Source organism: Esox lucius, chromosome 6 (assembly GCF_011004845.1).
Source record: "Esox lucius isolate fEsoLuc1 chromosome 6, fEsoLuc1.pri, whole genome shotgun sequence".
NCBI classification, from domain to species: domain Eukaryota; kingdom Metazoa; phylum Chordata; class Actinopteri; order Esociformes; family Esocidae; genus Esox; species Esox lucius.
Window position 1 is genome coordinate 14102366 of NC_047574.1, and position 22874 is coordinate 14125239.

At 41.9% G+C, this 22874-nt stretch overlaps 1 protein-coding gene across 1 annotated transcript in view; it reads left to right on the plus strand.

Annotated features, from left to right (window-relative positions):
* The first annotated feature begins 5471 nt into the window (after positions 1 to 5471).
* Positions 5472 to 22874, plus strand: part of LOC105010452 (spectrin beta chain, non-erythrocytic 1) — a 70005-nt gene continuing 52602 nt past the window's right edge. Inside the window, exon 1 of the mRNA XM_010869783.4 lies at positions 5472 to 5605. The gene's annotated coding sequence lies outside the window, so the exon portion shown is untranslated. The remainder of the gene's footprint in view (positions 5606 to 22874) is intronic.

Sequence of the window (22874 nt, forward strand, 5' to 3'; positions counted from 1 at the left end):
CATTGCTTTTGGAAACCTGCAACCCTTGCTTGTAGGAAAATGAATTATTAACACCTTAACATAAAGGCACGTCCCAAAATAATGGGATTGTTTCTGCAGTACATGGCTTTTTTTTAATCCATCCAATTCTGGCAGTGTGCTTATTTTGCCAGACCAACTCAGCTCCTCAAATGAACCGTTGAAACCTACTTGCCAATCTGATCTGTTAGGCTGTGGAGTGTGTTTATCGCCATCCTTCTCCCCAGTAACCACTCCTCTCTTGCTCTCTTTCTCGCCTTCTGCCTCCCTGTCTTGGTCCTGACCCCTCTGTGACAGTCTACTCGGGTGGTGTTTTTACTCTGCCTTGACCCGCTCTCATCACCACCCAGTGACAGCTACCTGAGTTTACCCAGCATGCAGTCGGGTGTTAATCCCCCAATGTGAGCAGGAGCAGGGTAGAATCCTCTTATCGCTGACAGAGAAACCCGTTTAAACCCAAAGACGTATGCTCCAATATTGAGCCCAGAGTCCCCAACTGCTCTACGTGAGAACACAGCCTTAGAAAGAGAGAGGTGTACCTGAGCTTCTAAACTAAACACAGTAGGAGGCGGTAGCATTAAAGCATACCGGTAATCACACATCTCAGATGATTGGATAAAAGTCCTTAGTCGCCCTTTCGGACAGGATCTCCTCATGGAAAGATCAGTGGTACACTTAAAGTGACCGGCTCGTGTAAGTAATCCCATTTTCTCTCATTAATGCACTTGGGTGGGTGTGGAGAGGGTGTAAGGGGCGGTCATTGTTATAATCCGGGTATCAGTATCAAGCCACTTAACCAAGAGGATGGAAGGGAGAGACCGACCGCAGAAACGTCTTAATGCAGTAGTACGATATCCACACACTGACTTACGCCTACTACGACACCCACACGTTGCGTACAGGTCTCACTTGTGCGCTTCAATATTCAGTCACAAGAAACCATCCTCCCACACACGCTTTCTAAAACAGGACATTATATAACTCCTCCGTCTAAAGATTTGGCTGTCTGGTTGCTTTTTTTCCCCCCTGGAGTGTTTGCCACTGATATGTTTCAGGGCTGGGTATGTCTTTCCTCACTGTGTCCTGGACACGTCGCGACCCTTTCAGCGCCCCCGCTTCCAGTGTGGGCAGAAGTGGTGTGCTGTGCAGTGTGTTGATGAGTGTGTTACCATGCCTCCCGGGCCCAACCCCTGGGCCATCCCCACTGGAGCCTCTCCGCTGGGACAATGGAGGAGGCCCTCTGATTGGAGACAGCCAAAAGTAGCGGATTTATGTCCCCTTGGGAATAGGACATACACCAATAGATACCCGCTCATTCAGGCCTCAATCCGTTACAGTTACATAACCTTGTGCCGTCCCATTGATCATGGCCATCAGCCTTTGTCTGCCTGGTATGCTGTTTATCCCAGTGCTGGCGTTTCCATGACAATGAGTCAGTGGCATATCATTGCTTCACAGGCCTGTGTGTATTGCAACTGTATGTTGTTGTGCTGTAATATTCAATACTGTGCTGTTAAGGAATAATAGTCACTAGTGGTGCTTCCACAAAGAAAGTGGCGGCTCTTCTTGCTGGACAAAGATATTCATCAGTATTAGGGAGAAAAAGGCACATTGCTGCTTGGTGTCTTGGCTACAGTAGGCCTACGGGAGTACACACTCATTCACAAACGCACGAGCACACACCCTTATACACACACACACACACACACACACAATACGAGTCACACACACAGACTCAACACAACACACCAAAACTCAAACTTTGATCCTAGCCGCAATCTAACCCTAATCCAATTTGTAACTTTTACCCTACAACTAACCCCTGAGCCTAAAAAGCCTGTTTCCTAATGGAGATCAACTAAAATCCCTCTGTTAGAATATTAAAATGTTTGGTCCTCACAAGTATAGTAAGAAAAGGACACACACAGACACTAAATGGAGATACTGCAGACATACCAGTTCTCACTTGCATACATGCATCAAAATATGCCCACACATCCTCCCACTCACAAAGTACTGCATCGGTGACAAAATACTATTCAAAAGAAAAGCTATCTGTGGGGCTAGCAGTCTGTTTTCAATGTATCACCACTTGTAGCAGATGTTAGTAGCAACAAGTCTATATCCCCTCACCACTGACAAGCCTTCTGGAGCTCAACAGTCTCTGAAAGTGTGTATTGTTCAGTGTCTGGCTTTCATGCTTATTAGTCTCCCACAGTCTGTGCCATCACTGACACAAAGCCATGCCGCCGGTCGAAGTCTTGCGTTTCATTGCCAGTCTTCTGTTAAAGGTCATTACTGAAAGCCCCCATCTGATTGCATCAACTCTAAACCAGCTCCAAAACAGACAGAATATAGAGAAGAGGCCCCTGTCCATTGCTTGGCAGGGGAAATAAATGAGAGAATAACGTGTTTAACATCAGATTGGAGAGCTTACTTACTTAGAGAACACAGACCCATAAGGTGTATTCTTAACCTCGGAATAGTTAACTAAGTTATATTCAACAATATACTGTAGATAAGGCATGTTGTTAGTGTTGCAAATGTATGGACAATCTTCATGTTTTATTTTTGAGTACTGCAGTGATATTTCCTCTCTCCTGCCGTCAGATGCCCTCTGGCTTGATCCCAAGTGCAGGCGGATTGAGATAGAAAGAGAGAGAGAAAGAGCGAGAAAGATTGTAGCCAGGAAATAAGTAAATGGAGGGATAAAAGAGGAGAGTGAGTGATCGGAGTACAGCAGCACCCAGCCCACTCACTCTCCTCACTCTGAAATCCGCCATAGAATCTCTGCCCCCTCAACCTCTTCCCTCTACGCTTCTCTCCTCCTCTTCTTCCTCCTCCTCAAACACAGGCCACTTCCACGGCAACCATGTGGCCATGGTAACCACACTACGGGGAAGGATTTGACTCGTTCAGTATGTCTCAATCTCCAAATACCTCATACAGACAAGTGTTTCAGTCAGCTGCTATGTAAGGAGCTTGGATCTCCTTAAAATCACTCAAATTACTGTATTGATCCTATTTGCACTCAATGTCAATGGCAGACTCTTCATTGCTGTAGGCAGGGAGTCAAAGGGATCACTACATGAAAAATACAAATGTTTCCCCCTCACTGTACTTTTTGCTAATTGATTGATTCATTTAATACGCATTTCCCTGCTCTGGCCGACAGATTATCAAAATGACCACATTAACCCAGTTATGTCCTGTGTATGAATCATTCAATGAATCCAGTAACTAACATTCTCCTGTGTCTTCAGCTGAAAATGACATAAATTGTTATCTGTCCATGGCCCGTGTCTGTGTTAACCTTTCTCTAGACATTAGCATACAGTGGGGGCGGATAATGCCAGTGCATCACTTCACCTGTTGAGTGTGTGATGGGAGGACATGATTGCTAGGCAACCAGTACTAGATGCCAACTAAGGCCAACTTTCTTGTAACAACAGTTGAAATGCACAGTGATTTCATTGTGAGAGCAGTAATAATATAACTGAGAGCACTGTATATATTGTGTCACCTTGCTTGAGCTAGCATTTTGATATATGTTGTTTAATCCACATCCATTGTGTGCAAAAACCAAGCTGGTAGCAATTACTGCACATTTCCTGTGCTGGAAAATATGTGAAATATTGACAAGGCCATTGTTCTCTCTCACGTTTGTGCTAAGGCGAAAACATGTTTTAGTAATGTGGTACATAACCAGCCCTTTGTTCTCTAGGTTTGATGAAAGTGCTTTAACAGGGGTTAAGTTTAATTCTTATTCAAAACTATTTGCGGTTGGACAGAAGGACTGACCTCTGTCATTTTCACAGCCTCACATTTCATAACAAACATGGCTGCGCCTGTTCACTATGTTATCCAGTGTCTGAATGGAAATACCCTATGTCATCATGAACCTGCTGCATCCTTAAGCTGACCAGATCCAATTCTGCCGGAGAGAATCCTGGGGCCCCTCAAGGTCGTCGATATATTTGAACTTGAGAAGCAGATTTACATAGTAAAAACAGTGGTGATCTCTTCAAATAAAATGTCTGTACAACAAACTGTCCAAATGTTGAGAACACATCTAATGATCACTATTCTTTTTGGGTTGTGTAAAGGTAACATAGAAACAACAGGGTTCCTTACAGACTGACCACAGACAACCATTTAACCACCATTCACAAAATCCACCCGAACAACTATCACTGATCACTGATCACTGTCATGAAAATCCTACCTCAATCCAGCACAGTGGCGACTAACAAACATTCTCTTTCACTCTTTTCAACTATTGTTGAAAGTGTATTTGGCATTGCTACTGCAATTTAGTGGAAAATGCTAACACATGAATAATCAGCAATATATCTGATAAAGTCATTGTAGTGAATGGAAACCACTTTTACAGACTCAATATAATTCCCTCCTTGTAAAGAGGTTGGCCTTTTCCATTTATTTGGATGTTTAGCACACACACACACACACACACACACACACACCTAAAACTAGCATGTCTCACTTTTTCAAATCCAGATTTTGGATCCTTTTTTTCCAGAAAACATAAGAAAATGTGTGTAGAAGCACATTTCTGTGGTTTTGAAACTTGGTACAAAGCTATGCCCCATAGGGAGCAAAACAAACATGCCATCCCTGCTACAAGAATGCTATCTGCCTCCAGCTGACACCAAAATGACCTTGTGTGACACAGCACCAAATGGTCTGCAGCAGCTGACACAGAGTAGACATCTCCTCCACTGGACTCCTTTGTTGTTATAATGTTGTTTAAATGTAATGTAAGAGTTTGGTTTTATATGTATGCTGTAAATTTTAGCCTTGTGGCATGTTGTGTTCTGTTATAAAACAGACTGAGACAATATTTAAATTAATTTGCTAAGTTAAGGATTTTAGTGTTCCCTTGATGACCATTCCCTAAAACTACAGGTAAACATGCTCTAACGTTTTCAATTTCTATTTGATCGAAAAACAATCAATTACGATACTATATATTTGTATTTGTGGAAATCTTTATTATTTGCTTGCCTCCATTGCTTAGTCATTTTGTTAATAGTATGCCTACATATTATAACATACATCTGTAAAACATTGCCTACTTTTTATCTGAATTCAAGCGGAAACCCTGGCATCATCCAAGAATCCAAAGCATTTCCAATGCGTATATGCCTACTATTTCAGCACTTAATCAATTTAGAGGTTAACCTGCTACCATTCCGGTATTAATTCTCAGCTGGTTTAAGTAGACTATACCTAACATACTACGATTACTTAAATATCTATTCTGCTACAGAAATACAGGACGTAATAATATCCACATTTAAATTTCCACTAGGCATGGTGGTAATACGCTAAATCACGCTTGAAGTAGCCTTGCGCAGAACACACATGGTGCGTGAGTGAGACCTTGCAGGCCAAGTCTCCGCCCCTTGTCGAGATTGTGCTGCATTTGGCGGTGCTGTTGCAGCAAGGGAGGAGGAGACTGGAGAGGACTTCTCCAGCAGGATTCTGCGTTTTTCTCGTCCAGTCTTTGGCTACGTGCTGGTTGCAGGCTTCTCCGCGGTGAAGTTCATTTCGAATTTGTTGATTGGTAAGTTTTATCATTTTGTCCTTGGTGCTCTTTTCGCAATCGAGACTACGTGCGCAACCAGTGAAAACAGATTCGCCTATCATAATAATTGCTCAATTGTAGCAGCATCAGTTGTTTGCAAATAGGATGTTGTGGAAACGGGACTGATTTGTTTCTATCGACGTTGCTATGATCCAAACAGAATTGGTTCCTGTTGTGTTTCACCCTGTATAAATGGGGTTTGCTTCGAAGATTAAGGCCTGTTGTGTGTGTTATTGTTTTTTGCACCGGCTAACAGAGAGCTTCTATGGATCGGTTCGCCCGCACATTGCGCCATGTTAATATGGAGGTTGGAAAAGGAGGCAGCCTATTATATAGGGTAACGGTCCATGCATTGGAGCTACTGTTTTATGAAGAGATGCAGGCGTAGTCGCCCTGTTTGTAGAACACAACGCGGATTTCAAAACAAACACCAATTGCGACATTGAAAGCAAAATCTTTAAATGTATGTGGTTGTAAGTATTGACTGGGAGTAATGATATTGAATTGACTTTTACAGAAGAAATTATGTTGAGTTCTATTTATATCACTTAAAACCCATTAGGCTTTGTAATAAGATATTATAATTGGCAATGTCCTTCACTGTAGGTAGGCCTGTGTCACATCACTTGTCTTTGCTCCCCGCTACATGTGGCTCGAGGCTACCCTTTGATGTCGAGTTGAAAACAGTGATGTCACGTCATTGGGACAATTTAAATCACGCTCGAACAGTTGAAACGACCCTGTTGAAATTGCCCGTTTGCCTCACAGATTCACAACTTTGTGCCAAACTGCTATTTTGAGCGAGGTGGGTTTTTGGCCTTTATGGCGCCTTGTGATTATATCCATGGGCTTTGCTTAAAGACGCTTTGCTGACCCGATTTTCAATGACTGTCGTGATGCAGTTGGATTGTAAATAATTGATCTGCTACAGAATCTGTTAGGAATTTGAATCCTCTTCTGCGATGTAATAGGAATCTGAATATTTACCAAACCATTTCACAAAACCCTATACCATTTTCAACTATGGCCATACACATAATTCTTGCATTTGGCCGTGGAAGTGGAAACCGTGACATCCATACAAAGACTATACTGAAGTTATTTGCTCCATTGTTAGGAAAGTTGGTAGGGTCCACTGTACAAGCTAGTATGAGATAATGGAGTTGTGGCAACAAAGTGGGTAGACTGGAGTTCCAAATACCTGGAACCACTTTCAGTTGATACTTGTAAAAATGTAAATAATATGAACTTTCTCTAGGTTAAGTCAGGACATTCTTTGTAATAATCCATACTTAAAAAATAATAATAATACAGACAGTCCAGGATCCAAGACATCCCACTTTATCCAAACAATATTTGTACTGGGGACAGAATTTTTGTCTGGGAGGATCAAATTGAAAGTTGATTATATTTCTATGCTTTCAAAATTAGTCCACTTTCAATTGTTCAAGGAATTTTCAGTGCTGCCTGTCTGGCTTTCATTTCAATAATTTTTTGAGAACTGGACAATCAAAAAACTGAATGAAGGTCCATAATAATTTGTTACATAAATTTTTTTTCTAGTAATTTGTAAGATGTAATGAGTTATATAATCCTGCTGTATCTCTCCTATAAACCTGCTATAATAATCTTTACATTCACACAAGTTACCATTTTACAACAGAAACAAGCAAGTTGGTTGTTGGATTTGATTAATATTTATTTCAAAGGTTTGGCCTAACACAATGAACATAGGTACAAGGTAAGGGGTCTGATACTTCATATTTTTGGACTGAATGCGACTCAAGGTTGTTGGCTCTCCAATCCACCCTCACTCAACAATTCTCCATGTCGTGCTAGCTAGTGCAATGTCCTGGGATTTGAGTCCCTTGTAGTTTCCCTTGCCACTGGCCTGCAAGGGATCTCTTGGTGATAGTTTGTTGGTTTTGTTTTGCTCTAGTAGCCTATGAGTAACTGTTATTAGAATAATTAGTGTATCACCCTGTCTTTCTCACTTTCTCTTTTTTTTTTCTTCTGGAATAAGGTCGGTATCTGTGTTGCCACGGTAATTAGTACAGTGTTCACACACTTTCCCTTGGGGGAATCCTGTTAACCTCTCAGAGGCTTCTTGTCTTGTGAAGTGATGAGGGTTTATGTACTGAAGTCGGAAACACTTGTTTTCCAGCTCTCTAGAAGGAATGAAATTCATTGAGGAGAGTGGTGGCAGGCAGGTGAGCTCTATTTTGGGGAATGAGGACATCTTGCCCTGCAGTGGAAACCAATTCTCTCTGTCCTATTCCTTTTCTCGCTCCCTATCTGCAATCCGGAGAATGAGATTCTGCTTATGGTTGCATTGATTCTGTTCCTCTCCAGATCATTGCTCTTATTAAATATGGTTTCCCTTTGTTGCTTTTTGAAATGCATCAAAATGAGATGATGGCCTAAAGAACAATATGCCATATATTGGCATGGAATTAAGTTTTCTGTTTTGTTACAGATTTCTACAGTGTCAGTGTTTCTTCCAAGTCAGTTCGACACAGAATATTCCAGTAAGTGGATTTAGGAGAAATAGATTGGCCTGACTTGTATTTCCTGGATGTAGATTCTCCATCTATTGGAGCCCTGGTCGGCTTTGCTGTGCATCTCTTTGCTGAGTGCTTTGTTCTGGGTGAGAGTGGCTGTTGAGCTGGGGTCACTTTGCCTGTTAGGAACCTCTGGCTCATCCTTCATGCTGCGGTAAGTGGGTTTGAGTCCCATCAGAGAGACGAAAGGAAGCTGGGAGGGAGAAATGCTGGAATGCTGCCAGCAGGTAGGAAATGGAACAGTGCGACAGAGGACTGGTTGGTTTGCCCAGTGGCACAGCCCTGGCTAAAAATACACCCCTCTGTTTTCAGCTCTCTCTCTTGCTCAATTTACTTAATGAGACTGATACCACTTTTCTCTACCTGTCTGTATTTGGGAACATCAGAGTTCACGGTTTAACTTTGTCTTATCAGTTTTCATATCCTCTGTACCTCTGGTCCATTCTCCAGTCCTTTACCTTATGGTATCTGACATGTATTATTCTCCCCCAAATAGTTAGGCCCAGCAATTAATTCTTGGATCATGCTGTTTGTCTACTGAGTTCAGAAAATAAGTTTGACCTTAACGTTTTGTTATACACAGCCTGCATAAGGCATGTTAAAACTGTCTGGTGCAGTTCCTGGTTTTCTTTATGCTCTCCATCCATTGAGGTATTGAGGCCCAGGGATGGCCTTAGCTGGGGTTACACTCTGAACTACTGCTGGTTCCTGATTTGTCTGTACTTAGTCCTGTACTTATACACTATACTACAGAGACATTGGCTAATGTGGTTTCTTGCCACTCCTTCCTCCGTAACTGTTGCCTAAAAGTGATAATTCACCCTTCAAACAGCTGGTGCTTTTATTTTTTATAGCTTTGGGATCCTGTGGATGTCAACACAACACAGACTTGCCCTAAATGCTAATGAAAATGTATTTCACTGTTCCTGCTGTTTGTTTTATTCACTGTGGGTTATTTCATGGGTATTTTCTGGATTTTTAGAATAAAAGTGGCCACATGACAGTTGTTCTAATACCTGAGCAGACTTTTCAAATGGCATTGGTCTATCCTAAGAAACCTGTGAGAGTGTAGATTATACAGGACAATTTTTGTTGAACTGGTACATTTCTGTGAGATTTATGGGTTGGCTGCAGTCAGAGTGGAGTGAAACTGAAACTTTTGATGATTTAGTAAACACTGTTGATTCCTGTCTTTTGGAGTGTTTTATAATGCCTTTCACGAACTGAGGTACTCAAAATTCTTTGCATAGTATGGGGTAAACTCCCCTTATCAACCAACTATGTGTAGCATCACCACCTGATTGTAAACCGTTGGTTTTAGACGGCCGCAGGAGTGTGTAGAGAGGCTGGGTCTGTGGAATGTGTGACGATGGACAGGGCACAGGAGTTTATCCAGAGGTGGACCATAGTGGATTGGACCTACGCCAAATGTGTCTATTGCTGAACTCATGATTGCTATGGGTCCGTATACTCACTTTTGACTGGGTGCAATTTTTGTGAAATCCTAGTAGTGGGTGTGGCCCTTGGCCTAGCATCTAGGTGGGTGTGGCCCTTGGCCTAGCATCTAGGTGGGTGTGGCCCTTGGCCTAGCATCTAGGTGGGTGTGGCCCTTGGCCTAGCATCTAGGTGGGTGTGGCCCTTGGCCTAGCATCTAGGTGGGTGTGGCCCTTGGCCTAGCATCTAGGTGGGTGTGGCCATTGGCCTAGCATCTAGGTCGGTGTGGCCCTTGGCCTAGCATCTAGGTGTGTGTGATCTCAGGACTCTGGCAATAAGGTTGTCCTTGAGAATGTAATTAGTTGTGAATGTTTTTATTGTATCACGTTCTGCCATTTTATGATGGTAAACCATTTTACACTGAGAGGGTGGGGAAAGAGCTCCTACGCAACTGTCGCCGAGATTTCTTTGGTTTGATTTGTGTGTCTGTTTCAGACGTCTTTAGTCGTGACCCTACATGGGCTGTGTGCATGTTAATTCAATGCAGAGGAAGCAGTAAACACTTGCAATTCCAAATAAACTGAGACTTGGGTTAGGAAACTCCCAAATGTGGCAGCTCTGGAATAATGGTATCTAGGAGTACAATAAAACACTTACCATGGACACAGTGTTTATTTATTGGTTCTGTCTCAGAAGAATGGTTCGGCAGTGCCCACCCCCTCATAATGTCAACATAAGGAAAATGTAAACACCAATATACATTTGTATAATTTAATGTTAAACAGTTACATTTCGACATCCTGGGGACCCTACGGCATCAAAGTCAGGGGCTATGGAAGAGGGTGACGTGAAGAGTTAATGTGGAGTCTGTGTGAAACCCAGTGTTTGCTCAGGTCCTCAACTTGATGGAGGAGCCCCACGAGGTTGTTGAACTGTAAAGGCGGAGCCCCAGAGTGAATCTGCGGAAATGAGCCATTAGATTTCCTCTGGGACAAGGCGAGGGTCTGCTACATCTGGACTGACATTGTTACTTTCTCTTTTTTCACACTGTGTGTGTGTGTTGTCTGGGGCTTTGCCAGGCCAGTCTCAAACTCTGGATAACTAGCTCAGCCGAGTACCTGTTGGGTCTCGTCAATGTCGTTAATCTAATGATTATAATGAGAGAGCAGCTGATGGCTTCAACACGCATGCTGCTGTGATCATGTAAAGCCCTGTCTTCTGTCCACTGTTGGGGCTAAAGGTCTCTGGCATAACTGGCTATGTTGACCAGCGTCATGGCAGCTTTTCTGAAGTAATTTTATACAGTTCTTCCTGTCTACAGGACTGGAACGCTCCTTCATATGAAATCGGTTTGTTTGGACATCTGTTGTTGTTTTTTTGGGTGTGGGAGTGTGTGGGGGTGTGTGTGTGTTCTAGGTCTAACTATACTCATGTGGACCAACTGTACGAATTAGTATAGTTAAACCAGACATTTTTTGACTCATGGGGACCTTTTGCCGGTCCCCATGAGTCAAAAATAAATTTCCGGCTCAAACTTACAATTTATTTTAGAGTTAGAATTTGGGTTTCTTTAAGGTCTAGGCATTGTTGGTTAAGTTTAGGGTTAAGGTTAGGCATTACATCGAGGTAAAGTTTAGGCATAAATGTTACTTTATTGAGGTTAGGTTTAGATTAGGGTTAGGGTTAAAATTAGGGCAAGGGAGAATGCGATTTCTATGAGGATAGCCATACAAATGTGTGTGTGCGTGTGTGTGTGCGAGTTCTCGCGCGCCTTGTCAGTAAGCATTTTTATCTCTGCTTAAAATACACTGCTGTGGGAGTTTTGATCAAGGCTGCAGCTCTGAGGGAGGGGATTGGGGGTTGAGCCGGGGGGGGGGGGGGTATTAAGGAGATTTGCCCCACGCGTATTATTTTCCCAAAAATACTCTCTGTCCCACACATGGCATGCTGGGAAAGGAGTGGAGGCCCTGGGAGAGTGTCCTTGGTCATTCAACTCCTTGGCTCAAAGACGAACACCCCCAGAATTCTATCCTGGGAAGGTGGATGTGTAATTGGCTGACCTGTTAGTAATGTCACCTAAAAGCAGTTGGTTATGTGAGGCAGCAGAGCAGATCGCAACAAGAACTGGGGATTTACAATGACTAGTCTACCTTTCCCTTGCATGGTCACTTACTAACACCTAGCCTTTTTGATGCTCAGTATCTTTGTGATGGCCTTGATCTTCATATATTTAAAGTGAGATTTGATCTCAAGTTAACAGTGGCGTCTTATACCGCAGAAGCTAGCGTGTCCTGCTGTAACCCTTGCCGAACAAGTCAGACTGCATGACCCAGCTGAACTCCTATGCAGCTTTGCTCTATAACCATGTGAACAAGCAGAGAGGCTTGTGTGTGTATATATAGTCTAAATAGATTAATATGACATCCCACAATGCATTGCAGGGAAGCAATATGGTAAGAGATGCCCTGGCGGTCATCCAAGGTGAAATATGATGGATTTTAGAGAGGTTGTCCATTCTGGGCAGATCATTACGCACCACAAGTTGATCTGATAGGGCTAACAGCACACACAGATGATCCATGACTACGGCTGGGAGGAGAAACCTAAAATAATTGTCACAGACCAAACCGAACCACAACCAACCTTTTGTCACCGCCCTTTTCCTTATATTATTAATTCAATTGGGCCTCAGAAATGAATTGTATTTTCTTATAAGGTTGTTAATAGAAATTAATATGGATCAAGCTATGTGATCAATTCAGACAATATATGGGCGAAAGGTTTGTCCATATGGTCCAGTTCTTTACCAAAGTATGTGTGCATTGGTGCTCCTCTGAGTTGAGAGGAGTTACAGCCCTGTAGGGAGGCAGGGTGGAGGGGAGTTCTTTCTGTGGAGCAGATCTACGTCTCGGAATTGGACTTCTAGAATATGTGGGTTCCAACTGGCACTGAAAAAAGTTAGGCACTAATATAACAAGCATTTTTCATAATTCCTGTTTTCTATTGAACATTGAATTTGTTGTTTTTAGCCAATGTCTCACCTGATTTAATACAATCATCGAAAAACAAATGACTGTATAAAGAGTCCCATGTTGTATACCTCACCAGTAATACAGCCCAGATGTTAACACAACCTAAATACTTGACAAATGCATGTCATCAAATAGACTTAAAATGCTGCCGATGGGAGTTCCAAGAGTGAATCATATCTATGTGTTAGCAGCATAGAAGAAGGAAACGGTAAGTGGCGTGAGTTCGTCTTTGCGCTCGTTGCTGGTACAGATGTTTTGGGAACCACACTGCTAAGCAACCAATCATTCATGGGATGTTGTTCCTCCTCCTCTTCTTGGCTCAGCACCAGTACTGTCCCACCCTGGTCTGAGATCAGAACAACCTGTGCTGTCTGCAGTGCACATGTCTCAGATGAACGTAAAAGGACCAAGAAGATTGAATCAAGCCAGAGAACTGGTTTAAAAACCAGTCAAATCATGGCGTCAAATCATGGCCACCCAGTGGCTGGTCAAATTCGAAAGAAGTCGAGCACTGTTTCTCATTGCTAGTGTGAGTTGAAAATTGTGTTTAGTTATGTTATCTTAATGTTATTTAAATGAAATTGTGTTCACGACAACTGACTTAGGCTCTCCGATTGCTTTGGATGAAAAAAAATCTGGAATAAAATAAACACGGGTCATGAGTGATATTGTTGTAGAATATATTGTACCTCATTAATTAGTCAAGGGAATCCACCAAAATGAAACAGTTCTCAAATTAACTGCACTGAGTCTTTTCCTATGATTTTTTTAAAATGGGATTGAAAAACACATTACAAGGGATCGTAGAAAATCCCTCCATACAGATCCCTCCAGATCCCTGAGATTTATGCTTATGAACTAATCTCTGCAATTCAAACCTCAGGATTTAAATGTGATTCAAATCTGTAGACCGTGATGGCCATATCATTTTAGTTATTTTTTTGTGGATAATTAACCATTTCGTCATTTTGATGTGCACTTGAGATAATTTGCTCGTCTACCAGTGAACAAATGTCAGTCTCCTGGCTGTGGCAACCATGTTTCTAGCCAAATGTTCACTAGTGGTTTGCTAAACAGCGTTGGCACTTAGATTGGTACTTGTGCTTTTGGTTTAAATTACATTAAAACACAGCTCTTGCTTTTTGGGTTGAGTTGAAGATCCAAACATCCAGTAACACCCCTCTGAGCCATTGAACTATGCTCTAAGCATTGCAGTTCTTGTTTAACCAAATGCTACCTGCACTGTTCTCCCATTTCCACTTTTCTGTCAACCAACAGTATCTACAGTCCTGTCACACGGCTTATCCAACCAGGAAGTAATGTGGATCGCTGTTAGCCTGCCGTGGAGGACATGTTTAGCCTATAAAATTTAAGGCCTACTCCAAGTGTATATGGAATATTTTCATTTATTTGTGGACAGCAGTAACCCAGGAATGGTTCTATAACTACAGCAAGGAGATTTCCATTCATCAGGACTGGAGCTACTCCCCAACCATTCTATAAAGAAATAATGTGTTACACTAGAGAATTGCAGCTTTAGAGAGTGGGAGTGGGTTCATGTGAATCTCATCTATTTCTTTGAGAAATACAGGCATGCACTCCTCTCTTACACAACAGCAAGAGCTGGTATTCGTTGGTCTCAAGGTTATAATGCAAACCATGCGGTCCATCCTAAATAGCAACCTGAATCAGACACCATAGGTATTAATACTCCATATTTTTCCTTTCAGATGAATGAAAAATCTAACCATTATATTACATTTTCATCCCAAATTGTTTGTTGTAAAAACTGCCAGAGCCAGGAAAAGAAGAGAAAATTAACCCTTTTTTCAGTACAAGAATTGTTAGATTTTCAAAGTGTAATATGATTTGCTTGAATTATTTAAGTGTAATGTATTTTAGTAAATGTTGCTTAAATTTTTGAAAAGTTTGTAGCCTGTGCTTGCTGGTTAGGATACTACAGTCTTCTATCCATGGTCAGTCTGAACTGTGAACAAAAAAAATGCCAGCCACAGCAAAAAGCAAGTCAAGGATGTAATAATATCAAACGTTTTTATGTATGTAATCATAAATTTTGTCCGGACATTTCACAAATGGGAAAGGTTAATGTAGTTTAAGTAACTGGAATATACATCTATTCAATTGTTATGGGTATAATTACTGACAGTTAGTGGTTTACAGAGGGTTTGGACAGATGGTAGCTTGTTTCTTTTCTCAGAAGTAGCTCCCAGGAGAATTTTCCCTTCCTCCTGTCCCAAGAGACCAGCTCTTTCCACCAAGTTCCTGTTCTCTGGGGTGCCCTGACTGGTTACGACTCTATTAAGCCAGCTGAAGCAGGATCCCAAACACAATTGAAATGGTCATTAGGAGCTTCCTGTGAAAGTTTTTCACTTTCCACATGAACATTCGGCAACCCTTTCTGCAATGTGCTGAGCCCTTCCGGTCCATGTGTGGAGACCGGATTTAGGCGTGAGGTGTATTTTACTGATGATGGTTCGCTGCTTATTTACTCTGTGAACGTCCTGTTGCTGTGTGCGTGTGGTTGCTGTGAGCGTACAATGGTAATATGTAGGAAAAATTATAGCGAAAATAACCATCCAGAAATTGTATACTCCACTTTGAGTGCTGTGTATGGCGGGTTTGGCTAGTCCCCAAAGACAGCCAGTGCGCAGCTTGTGAGGTTTCATGGTGACATAGTGGATGTAAAATCCGAGGCGGAGCTCTACTCCACTGGGTCTGTGTGGGAGGAACTGTTAAGATGCTTAAATAATTAGATAATTTATCTTTTTCATTACTGCCGCTCCCTAGGACGGCATCTTGTCAGTTTGCTTTGGCTGCATGTTCATTAGTAAGGCTAGATATCAGTATAGGTTTAGCTGTATAAAAATGTTTTTCCCTACAGATCTGTCCATTTCTTGCTGGACTAAAGGATCACACCCAGGGAGAGTAGTCTTGGGCTAACAGTTTTCCTTCTCTCGGGCCAGCTACAGCAAAAACTCTATCAATCACCACTTTCTGTCCAATAAAGCTTAAAATGCCTGAAAGAATTTCTTTTTTTATATTTAATGTGTTTTTACAGTCCAAGCTTCACGAGAAGTAGATTGTGAGTAAAATCTGGCCTTTGCTGAACAGCTTTGGATGTATTTCTCTAAGTTAGCGTCTGTGCTGTGAATCAGGCCATCTGTTTAGCCAGAACTGTCAACAGTTCTATTCGCATGTAAAAATTATTTTCAGGACAAATTTTCAATCAGATTTGTGCGAATATTTATATCTGGAAACACATCAACTAGATTTGTCTGCATTCCCTTTCTGGTGGGTTAATGGGGTCATCTAGGCAGATCTTTTTAGTTTGGTCCCTGCCTTAATGGCTTTTAGAATGTATATAATTGGACCATTGAGCTGCTCTAGAGTATTACCTCTGTTTGAGCAGACAGAATTTATAGATTCTTGATGTAACTCAGTTTTCACTGGAATTGGGGGAGTACTATGGATCGGTCTGTGTGGTTCCCTCCCTCCATACATCACACTCAATATGCCAGACACCACTGGCTCAACTTGGGATGGATTTTGAGCCTTGCCATAGAGATCAGACATATAAAATGACTCTGATTGGCCCGATGGTGTCAATTTGCTAGTTTGACCTAGTCATGTAATTCAGTATGTACTGTAGCTCCCTCTCCTAACAAGGGAGACTCTTCCCTCAGTACCCCAGAAGGTCCACAGTGGTCCAATGGGATCACTCTTTGCTTCATGCACCTATGCAGCTCCCCTGCCAGAGACCAGATTCAATACTTGTCTCCACACTTAACTCCTTATTACCTTACCTGTCGCCCTCTGATTCCTAATATCAATTAAAATTAATTTAATACAATTAATGTACTTTCCACACTCACACCTTGAAAAAGCTTAAATTATTCCTCTGGCCCAGAATGGGTTTACTGTAAATCAGTGTAGGATAGTCCCATTGTGACAATTAAGTTTACATGTTGCAAACCTAGCTAAACATTTTGACATTGTGGTGCTTAAACAGGCTGTGGTGCCAAGATGTGGCCACCGCTTTTGTGTCTCTTGGTCTGTTTGACTGTAAAGACATCTTTGCTTTCGTAAAATCCTGATGATTGACCCCAGCGGGTGGGGCTTCTTTAAATATGCCTTGCATTATTTGGGACAGGCAAGAGCAACCTCCGATCTGGAATATCCGCGGTGCAGGATTCTCAAACCTGACTCAGCGGTGTGGGAGTTTATCCAGCCATTCATCTTGCTTGATGTGGACCTGAAGCTAACTGGTTTATTTACTTACAAGACGGCCTGTCTGTTAGGGGATTAGCCTCTCATTTATATAGCCTGAGTTAGTGGCCTGACATGAAAGTGGCCAAGATGACAGATGACGGGCAACCAAAGGATTCTCCCTTTCATTTTGTGAGTAACTTTTAGACAGCCAGAAGAGGCTTCTGGATGAAAGGTTTTACCAAGATAGGCTTTGATAGGCCACTATCAGTAGAGTTGTCTTGCCTGTCAAGCAGTTAGCAGGGAGCTAAAGTAAAGCAACATATCTTTAATATGGATATCATACACATCTTTCGTTTCCTTGGAATTCTTTGTCCTCCCAGCCTTTAGGGCAGAACTAAGCTGGAACATTGCACACAAACAGAAAATCTATGGTTTCTCAAAGCGACTTGTTTGTTGATGAACATTGGAGATGATACAGAACATACCTATACATTCATTCGATCAATTATTCACAACATTTCTGATGAGTTGAAGTCTTGACAGGTCAATGGAATGCATTAGTTAATTAGCAAGGACCACAGTCCAAAATGCATCCTTTTAAACTAATTCTTCATGTATTAGCTTGGCCAAAGCCTCGCTCCATCTACTCAGCTTCCACTACTCCCCCCTGCCGATAATGACTTGGTCCTCTAAGCACCGATCAGAACTGTCTGGTTATTTTCCTGTGTTCTGATCCCCCTGTTTCTTAAGCCTGTGGCGCTCCTCTGTCCTCCTACCCTGGGCAATTCTGACCTGCTCTCTTTTCCCCGTACCCCATTTCCCTGTTCTCCCTGTGCATGGAGAGGTGTGGCTGGTTTGGGGACAGAGGGAAAAGGAGAGGTTTTTGGCAGCAGAGCTGGCGGAGTTGCATAAGCGCAGGAAATCTGTGGGAGTGAGGGTTTGAGTGTTTGTATTCTGATAGGAGAGCGGGTGGGAGAGTAATGCTATCCAGGCCGTAGTGTTTCTAGAAATGCCCAGTTTCTGCCTGTTCGCTGACTAGGGGTACAGTTTTCTGCCTGTTCGCTGACTAGGGGTACAGTTTTTTTTGGCTTTCAGATACATCAATATATTGGCAACCTTTCAGTTTGTTGTCTTCTTAAAATGTTGGGTTTACTGATTGCTACTGCTGCACTTACGAAGATTATTAGGCTGTGGGTTTCCTGCCTGTGTGGACTGTCTTTTTTTAGCCCTGGATAGTGGTTGAGCAGTGTTTCTAACAACTAATGGTGGTTAATGGCCCTTGTTGCTTAGAATTCATGGCTGTCTCTCCTACTGCCAGACTAACTTTGCAATTTAGAATGGCAAGTCTGGACTAAAGTGCTGTACAAAATCTACTCTGAAGACACTTTGGACTTCCCTCATTTGTGGTTAGAGAACTGGACAGACAATTGTTTTGAAGGGAAGACAGGAAATCTAGCCGGTTGGAAATAATTATAATCTCATTTCTCCTGTTATTGTTTGGGTAGTTTGAGTAGGATATTCTTTGCAAGGGAATTGGAAAGGCAGGGTTTCTGACCACAATAGAAAAATTATACTACAGAGGGATTATAGGCTGTAACCTGTGTCCTTACATAATAATCATATACGCAAGACTGCCTAGCCTATCATATTGGACTTTTAAAGTGTTCATCTAGATGGATTTGTTTGACTTTCCCCTATAGCTTGTGTGATGTTCTTTTCATGTTGTTTTGCCTCAGTGGCAGCCTGTTGGTCTTTGCGGTTGGTGCTTACATTAATGTGTGTAGTCCAGGTCCTATGGATAATTTCGTTTTTGCAGGTCTTTCTGTGCGTTATGTGATAATGTTCCATGAGAGCTAGATACTGGGCTGTGTTGTCGCTACAGCTGCAGTAGCAGTCAGGTGAAATGGAGGAGCGTTACATAACAGCATCTCAGCCAATCGGAATCCGTACTAGAATTCAGTAGCTCATTCAAGTGGCTTTCATGAATGTGTCCTTCTTTACCTTAATAGTTACTCCTGATTTGTATATTCATTGTATTTATTCGTAGTGAGGGATCAGTGAAGTCCATGTTAATTTTACTTCAGAATCGATGACAAATTAAATGTGAAATATCTGATGTGGCTTGTGTAACAGGCTGGAATTTCTGTCTCCATCAAAAACCTAAATAAAGCAGGAAAGCTAAAATAGAGAGACCAGAGGCGTGTGGAAAGTAAAAAAATATATATATATTTTGAAGGAGTTTCTCACAAAATGAACAAAAAAGGTGCTGCTTTAAAAGGTGAACAGATCTTCCGGTCCTAGAGCGTGTGAAAGTAAACAACGGAAATAAGGAAATAACAACATAATAAACAACTTCTGACTAGTCCGATAAACTGGGGGGAGACAAAGCAGACTGAGAATTTTTTTCATTCCATCTTCCATCAATAGATTTACATCCTTGTGTGTAATTTCCACTCCCCTCATAACCGCTCCAAAGTGAACTCAAAGCTGTTGAGTTCCAGGCCTGAGGATGCTTGAATAGGGCCGAGACAAGACGGCGGTTAATGAAAACAAGTGAATTTAATTGTTCTCTGCCATACTCACCCCTCAGGCCGGTTTCCCCCTGTGTCCGTGAGTCTCAGTGATATTCATTCCTCACAAATGTACTGGTATTGTCAGTGTGAATGGCCTCTATTACTGAATATCTCATGAAAACTATTGGACGCTGAATTTAGTAGTGTATAATGTTTCCTTTTTTCAGTGTCTTTGCCAAAGGTCAGAATGCGTATTTTGGTTGCTGATTTCATGCATATATGCCTATCCACAGCAATCCCGTTGGGACTGTCACCGCATCCGTTGATTATGAGACTACGTTTATTCTTCTGTCACCTTCCCTGTAGATCTCAGGGAGTGTTGACTAGTGGCTGTGGCTGAAACCGAAGTGTAACATCTCCGTTCTTCTTAAAGCCAAATGTGCTACTACTGGGGGAAAGGGTGGCCAGGGAAGGATTTTCCTCAGTGCACGCTTACTGTTGATCGTTGAAGACCCAGTTATAATGAAGCTACACCACAGGTGTGTATTTACACGGAGACCACTGAAATAGCACGGGTGCTGTAGACCACCATGCAAAGGGGAAAGCCGTCTGAACTGAACGTGACAGACTGACACAACTGATCGTCTGCCTGTGCCCTCGTCTGATTCGCATGATCACACTAAGATTGGCGTATTTTATTAATGTTGGCACACTTCATGTGATTGGCTGAGCCATCGTCATGCGAGGAACTCCCGCCTCTTACGTCAGTGCTACAGCTGCCTTGTTGAAAAGCTTCTCTAGGCTGAGAGTTGGGCTGGCCAGATTTAAGCGTCTGGTCACCCGCCACTGAGGTATGTAGAGTGCCCTCCAGAATTATTGGACCTTCGGGTAAAAAATGTGCAACACAATCTACAGTATAAAAAATGCAATTTTTCATCAGTTTCTTATATTTAATCTGAGAGATATATAGCATTTTATTTTGAGGTAAAATGTTTTGAAGGAAAATAATCTTAATAAATATTTGTTTCCCAAAACTTGTAGGATGTCATGGTTATTGGCTCTTCTGAAGCGGACACAATTGACACACAAGGCAAAATTCTTGAAGCGTGCTTTTTGCCGATTAATTTGATTGCATGCTTCCCAATTGCAACAGTTTGTGAATATTTTATGACAACAGCTTGTGGCGAGTGGGTTCATTTTGGTCTTCTTTTCGGGTGATTGTGCACTCAAATTTTTTTTTTGCACACGTTAATAATTCAGCAACATTTGGAAGGTTTGGAGAAGAAAAATGAAATGAGTGAAAAGGTTGTTGCTCTTCATTACGACAGTCAATAATTAAGAAGTTTAAATCAGCAGAAGATTGTTGTTAACCTACCTGGAAGAGTAGCCAAGCGTATTATGGCCCCACTCACAGTAGTTACAGAATTTGGTTGAATGTTGCGGTCACTAAGTCTACAAAATAACAATTAGTCACCACCTCCATCCTAACAAGATATTTGTATGTCTTGCCAAACAAAAGCCTATAGTGTAACGAAGACCTCATCACCTGGAGTTTGCAAATGTAATAGATATTTAGTTTGGAACTGGGTTCAATGGTCAGCTGAGGCAAAGATACAGCTTTTGGCCACAAACACGAGAGTTGGGGTTAATGTTAAACAATGGATGGAGGGAATAACCTAATCCTTACTGTGATGTACAGGGATGGATATGTGGTATTCTAGGGCGGTTTTGGCTTCTAGACACCCAGGGAACCTTCAGTCTTATTAGAATACATGGCATCATGGATTCTGTCAAATACCAGGACATTTTAGACCAAAACATGTCTGCCTCTGCAAGGAGGCTGAAGCTGAGTTGTTGCTGGATATCCCGATCTCCAGAACAAGTGTTGAGTGAGTTTGTGTTTTCCTACTGTACCTCATCAAATGTTGTAGGAGACTGCCATGGCCAGGGCAGGGAGCAAATGACTAAATGCAGGGTTGCCAACAATCATGAGATGTTTTTGAGAAAAATATGTATTTCTTGATTAAGTATTGATTTTATCTTTGAACAACTGTACTTCATTTTTGGTGTAAGATCAAGCTTAAAGGCTTTTCTACTTATTGTTATGAAAAGGTCCTGTATGTGCAGTATGTATGTACGTACCCAGACATTTTAAAACAGACCCACTTGTCGTTTTTGCCTGCAGATACCTCTCTTAAGTAGCTTTATCGTAGCTCTAATACAAATTCCATTCTTCAGTGGATCATAAGACAGCTCTGTAGCCTCCGACCGGCCCTCGAACTCCAGTCTAATGAGGTGGTGACGTGTGTATTCTCAATTCCTTTCCACTGGTCCTACTATGGTCATGGCTGCATTCTTAGTGTCTCACTGTGTCTCACTGTCTCACTGTCAACTGAAGGAGGAAGGGAGTGGAAAAAACTCCATTTTCAGTTTACTAGCATAGGGAATGAATGTTGGCATTTTCTAAGGAATGTTGCGCAATGTGATGTCAATGTGGTCTAAAAGGACTTTTATGTCACTGAATGTGAATACCACTGCAGAGTTTGGTCTGGTCAATGATGTCATTTTCAGACTGACATTGCCGCACAATGCATTCCCAACGGTTGGCCTCTGGAACTATTGAGACGTGTGGACTTTTATTGGCTGGATTTAGGATTACCTTGTGGATTACCACGTAGTTTCCAAAGGTATGGCCCCTCCTCGCTCAGGCCAGGTCAGTTACAGTACTATACTATGTCTGTGTGATTGTCATTCTTTTAAAAGACATGACATTGCAGCGGTGTCTGGAAGTCAATGAATGGCAGACTTTATTCCAGCCAGGCTCTGGTTTGTTTCTTTTTGGCCACAAAGCGTGATTGTTATCAGGGCCCTTGATGACAGCCCCATGGGAACTGTGGAAAGTGAATAAGAGGCCATGGAGAGCCATGCTAGGTCACTGAAGGACTGGGCTGCCTGTTCAAAATTTCCAGTCAATCTTTAGTGTCTGTGAGGATGCTCGTTAAGGATCGTTAGGATTACAGTCCTCTTAGTGTTCTTAGTTGTACGTCAGTGTTTTAACATGATTCACCTTTCATATTCATCTTATTTATGAAATGGTATATTCACACATGCATATTATAGTGTTTGAATGTGATTATAAAGGAGATAATAAAAGAACAACTATTTCCTTTGATTGTCTGGAATATGTAATCTATGCACTATAGTCTGTTCCCACGTGGACCTGCCCTTCCTTTTGTCCCATAAATAATAATCAATGGATGCCTATTATGGTTTGAATAGATTGTATTTCGGCTGGTGGGCTTACATAGTTATTCCTGGAACTTGATAATAACAAGTCATGTCCAGAAGTTTGCCTTAGTCATATGCACACTGACTTAGGCTTCACTTCAAAATAGTATAGGGAGTGGCTAATAGCTTAGATGGGGTACTGTAAAAGAATTTGTCTGAAACAAAACAGTTCTGGCCATACAGGTCTGAA